Genomic DNA, 5,895 nt, shown 5'->3' on the forward strand with positions numbered 1-5,895 from the left:
TAGATCTATCCTATAATTCCCCCTTTCAGTAGCAAATCACAAAACTAACATCACCTAATTAATGGCCAGTTAATTAAAAGCATTACGTGCATAATAACTCAAATAAACATTAAAGAAAACTACTTCAGATTAGCATCGAAGAGCAAGCATAGTTTAAAACTAGGCTACATCATTTTCCAAGAATACAAAAATTAGTTCATGCCAAAAATTAAATCAAACATAAACGTTTTCACCATGCATTTTTTCATTTGGAGAGTATAAGACAAAACAACACCCACAGCACTGTCGTCGCACGCCGCGAACACCCCGAGCACCGCCGTTGGTTGCCGTTTTTTGGTTCCTAAAAAGATATTAATTTTTCAGGGTACTGCCAACCACCCCTGCTATTTGTGTGTTTTTTCAATGTAGTGTAGCCTCTAAACGATTCCAAGCGGCCTCAAAGAAGAGCAACGCCAAGAAAAGAGAGTCTTGACGAACCCCCTATGGTTCCCTACTTTGTGCGCTCACTAGAAAAAATCCCCCAACCAAAAAAAGAATTATGTTTTGCAGCCTCCTTATTATTATCCTCCAAAAAATGCAAAAAAAAATAAAAAAATTGGTTCCTTTCTTTCCTCCTGTGTGTGTGCCTCCAGTCCATGCGCTCAACCCCCCGAAAAAAAACCTAAATGGCCTCCTTTTTCTTTTACTTTTCAAAATCCTCCTTTTCTTCCCTTTCTTTTCTTCTTTCCTTGTGTTTCTTTGTATCTCACCAACGCATCACTCAGTGCCCCACAAAGAGGACCGGACTGCATGGTCGGGTCACATCATCCTTTATTATTATTCTTTTATTTTTTTTCCTTTTCTTTTCTTTTCTTTATGTTTCTTCTCTTCTCTTTTTTGTTTCCCAGTGCACAAGAACGGTTTTGACCTTTCTACAACCTGTAACTCTCAAAGATCAAAACAAAAAAATTGTATACTTAGCTTTCCACAACATTTTTAATTATCTTGATCAGAGCTCGGAAAAGAAAGTTACGCCTAGATTACGAAGTAATGTCGAAATAGTCCATAAAAACAGCGTATGGTAACTTTACGTCCGCTTTTGACCTTGATGTAGTTAGTATTTTTCAAAATGCAAAACATAAAAGTTGTAGAGGGTTCTTTTAGCTTTCTATAGCATCTTTAGTTATCTGAATTGGAGGTCAAATAAGAGAGTTATGCACAAATTACAAAATTGTGTCAAAAATGGTCTCTCTTTGCATGCATGGCTTGACTTCCAAAAATTATCCTGCAATAATAAAATATGAGTGTCCACAGATTTTAAACAAAAGTAGGCTAATTATCTTTAAATTATCAAATGAACTCGATGATCAAAATATTATACGTAATTGGACATTTAATCAAAATTATGATCTTTAATGCGTGAATATTAAATGCCTAATTATGAAATTTTGATGCGTAATCACACCCCCTAACTAGCGTTTTGCTTGTCTCTAGTAAATAACGTGAATGCAATCCAGGGTGGTGCTATACCAATTTTAGTGAATGAATGCACATGCAACACAACCATACCTTTTCACATATAAGAATATCACCAAATTACACACAAGCTCATTCATACACAATTCACGCAATTTTGAAACAAGTCACTCATACAAGTTTCATCAGTGTATAGTCATTAAACACAATATACTCACATAAAATTAACCAGAAATCACAATTGAGAGTCAATGTAGCCATATAAATTTGAGTATAAATAGGTGAAGTCTCAAGACATATGTAATGTGTATGACTCGTTACACTTAGGAGATCCATGGACACCTACAAAACGGTCATTTTGACTCGACCTAACTGGTATAGCCTCAAAAACATTCAAAAAGGATGGTTTCACTCGTCATATGTGAGGAGGAGTGTCATGATCAAACATACCACATACTACAAGGAACAAATGCTAAATGTATGGAGTGGACTAGTCTGAAAAGGATCCAACCTATTTATGAGGTGTCAGGTCCTTCACCCTAGCATCTTCTTACCTTCTTGTCATATCCAACCAAGACCACTCTAGATCAACTTATTCACAAACCCTGCATGAATACATCTAAGGCATTAGGCAGGTGAAGAGTCTTCATATGTGGAGAACATATGTCGTGTCCCTGACTTTTGCTGTAGTTATGTGGAGCAGGTATTAATCTTTCACCTCTTCTCAAGTATTTCTATTTCACTTCTTCTTTCTTCTACTCATTTTATGATTTCTTTCTTTTCATGGTCAGTTAGGACAATCATAACACTTCTTTTATTGCTTTCATACCACCCATGTGCATTAAGATCAAACAAGAGTCCATGAAATAAGTCTTTTTCTAGGGGTGGCTCAGCTTTCACGTCTTAAGTAGGCTACAAAACCTAGGTTTCTATCTCCCCACTAGATGTCACCCCTAGGCTACCAATTCAAATACCAAGACTAGTGTACAAAGAATATCTAGAAAAAATAGGGAAATTTGAGTTTCATGAACTTTGAGTTGACGTCAAAAACTCAAAAGAATGATAAATGGCTCAACAGGGTGTCAAAGTCACCACGGGTGCTCTCTCAGTGTTCACAAGGAACCCTAAGTACTACAAGTCATGTGAATTTGTATTGTTTTAGCCTCCAGAGATACCATGTAGATACAAGAGTTTATATAGCTAGATTAACACTATTGAACTACCTATCAACATTCAATGAGTTACAATTCCTAATTTAGTCATATAAAGAGAAACTACACATAAATGACACAAAGGTGTACTCCTAGGTTATATGCCAGTATGTGAAGAGCATAAGTAGTGTCACTTATGGCCTAATCATCCATATTCACATTTTTACAATGTTATTCAAAGATGAGAAAGATTAAAGAAAATAAAGAAACTTCCTTGGCTTCTTGGTGAGTTCATCGAGGAATTAAATTTTCAGCTTTGTACTCGTGCCAAATAAACCTGCATCTAAAATCAAAATTATTCAAAAGTGAATATATAAATAAATAAAGTAATAAAAATAAAATAAAGAAACCAAATAAAAAATCTTTGGATTGCCTCCCATTAGCGCTTATTTTAACATCTCCAACCGGACTTTTCAATCTTCATCAACCAGGATCTCCAAAAGGAATAAAAGCACAGTTCCTCTCCATTTGTTCTCCATAGTAGTGCTTCAGTCTTTGACCATTAACTCTGAATATATTCCCTGTCTTTCCCTTCAAGTCAACTGCTCCAAAATGGAAAACCTTGTCAATTGTATAAGGACCTGTCCATCTTGACCCCAACTTACCAAGGAAGAGTTTTAATTTTGAGTTGAAGAGTATAACTTGTTGTCCTAGAGCAAACTCATGCTTAATAATCTGTTTGTCATGCCACTTCTTTGTCCACTCTTTGTAGATTTTTGCATTTTCATACGCATCACCTGAGAACGCATAGCAAAGATGCTCAAGGAATTGCTTCAACTCTGGAAATATAGGTTGTTGTATCTTTTCTTTAGAGATTACAGAATTTGGCTTTTGCTATCATAGGTTCTAGCTTCCCCACACGCTGCTGTGTTGTAATCTTCTACAAGGATTGTTCTAGGTGATCAGCTGGTACATCTTTTTGAAAGGCTTTTTCTACTCCTTGCTAAATGGCATCTACTCGAAAGCAAGTGCTTGGATCTTTTGGGAATCTCATGTCTTGGTAAATGTTGAACATAACCTCTTCCTTGTATACTCTCAATGTTAACTCACCCTTTTGAACATCAATTAAAGCCCTTCCAGTGGCCAAGAGTGTTCGGCCAAGAATTAGTGGAACTTCTTGGTCTTCCTCCATATCTAACACCACAAAATTAGCAGGAAAAATGAATTTGTCCACCTTTGCCAATACGTCTTCTATGATTCCACGTGGATGCTTGATGGATTGGTCTATTAGTTGCAAAGAAATGGTTGTTTGTTTCATCTTTCCAAGTCCCAATTTCCTGCAAATAGAAAGTGGCATAAGATTAATGCTAGCACCAAGATCATATAAAACGTTATCAAAAAATGAATTTCCAATAGTGCAAGGCAAAGTAAAACTCCCTGGATCTTTTAATTTTTGAGGTAATTTATTTTGAAAAATAACACTACACTCCTCGGTAAGCTTCACTGTTTCGAACTCCTCCATCCTTCTTTTCTTGGAAATGATGTCGTTCAGGAATTTGACATAATTTGGTATTTGTTCCAAGGCATCTGCAAAAGGAATATTTATGTGAATTTTCTTTAAAATATCCAAAAACTTATAAAATTGCTTATCTAAATTTTTTGTTTTAAAAATGTTGAGGATGAGGAAGTGGAGTAGAGAGAATAGGAGGATTGTCAAGAAATGAAATTTCTGGTGGCGTATCAGCCTCTTCTGGTGTATCATCCAATATCTCCTCTTCTTCCCCTTTATTCTTGCTTTGGCCAGGTGTGGACATGGTTTCCTTTGTTGGTGACTTCTCAATTTCTTTTCCACTCCTAAGGGTGATGACCTTGCATTTTTCCTTTGGGTTCACCCTTGTGTTGCTAAGAGAAGTTCCTCTTTGTTAGGTATTGATGGTCGTGACCAATTGCCCAATTTGCATTTCCAGATTCTTCATAAAGGCTCCTATATTGCTGCAATGAGTCTCAATGTTGTCCACCCATGAATCGGTCATTTTAAACCTTGCTTTTGTCTCCTCAATAAATGATATCATGGTATCCTTAAGTGACATCTTCTTCTCATCTTGATGACTATCAAGTCCTAGAGGTGGTTGCAGCACATTCCTTATATTTCCATAAGACAAATTATCATAATTTCAAAGCCCTGGATCATAATATTGTGGCAAAGGATCACCCTGATAGTTGCAGTTCTGATTGTTGATGTATTGAACATGTTCTTGACTCACTCCATTGTTCGGATTTGTCCTACTTGTAGCTACTATATATTATGCACTCTGTGGTATCCTCTGGGTTGTCAAAGTTGAGATCTGATGAGACAGAGAAGCAACTTGAGCAGAAAGTGCAGTAAACGGCTCCAATTCATGAATCCCACCAACTTTCTTAGTCATAGTTCTTTCAGTTGGCCATTGATAGTTATTTGAGGCCATTTCATCCAAAAGAGCAATAGCACCCTCAAGTGTCTTTGACATCAAAGTTCCCCCAAATGCAGCATCAACTAAAGTTCGAGTTTGCCCATTTAACCCATTGTAGAACATATGAATCTGCAACCAATCCGACAATCCATGTTGTGGGTTGCATTGAATCAAATCTTTATACCTTTCCCATGCTTCATAGAGTGATTCAAAATCATGTTGCTTGAATTGACCAATCTCACTCCTGAGTTGGGCTATTTTTTCAAGTGGAAAGAATTTAGCCAGAAACTTTTCTGCCATATCCTACCAACTAGTGATACTTCCCAGTTGTAGAGAATGTAGCCAACATTTTGCTTTGTCCCTCAAAGAAAAAGGGAACAATCTAAGTATAATGGTGCCTTTAGTAACACCATTGATCTTTACAGTGTCATGGATCTCCAGAAACATTTCCAGATGGATATTGGGATCATCAAGTGGTGATCCACTGAATTGGGCCGGTTGCACCATACTGATTAATGTGGGTTTGAGCTAAAAATTGTTGGCATTAATGGGCTAACATCTAATACCCAAATAGTTGTCATTCATGACTAGTTGTACATAATCCTTCAAGGAGCGTGGTTGTCCGTTATCCATAGCTAGTACCCTCTTTTTCTTTAGTGCTCTAAGCGTTCTTTCAATCTCCGGATTAAAAGGAGTAATGTCACGGGTTCTAGCATGGCGCATCCAACATAAAAAATACACCTAAAATAAAGAAGATAGAAAAATAAAATAAAACAAAAAGAAAAGAAATAAAATTTAAAAAATATAAAAATCAAATTCTAAATTAAAACCAAGATTAC

General features: G+C 36.4%; 1 non-coding gene across 1 annotated transcript; it reads left to right on the plus strand.

Annotated features, from left to right (window-relative positions):
* The first annotated feature begins 5,201 nt into the window (after positions 1 to 5,201).
* On the plus strand, positions 5,202 to 5,308 carry LOC131147345 (small nucleolar RNA R71). The gene has a single exon (XR_009134734.1). It is a non-coding gene; the product is annotated as a small nucleolar RNA R71 (small nucleolar RNA).
* The last annotated feature ends 587 nt before the right edge of the window (positions 5,309 to 5,895 follow it).

This window comes from Malania oleifera, chromosome 1 (assembly GCF_029873635.1).
Source record: "Malania oleifera isolate guangnan ecotype guangnan chromosome 1, ASM2987363v1, whole genome shotgun sequence".
NCBI lineage: Eukaryota > Viridiplantae > Streptophyta > Magnoliopsida > Santalales > Ximeniaceae > Malania > Malania oleifera.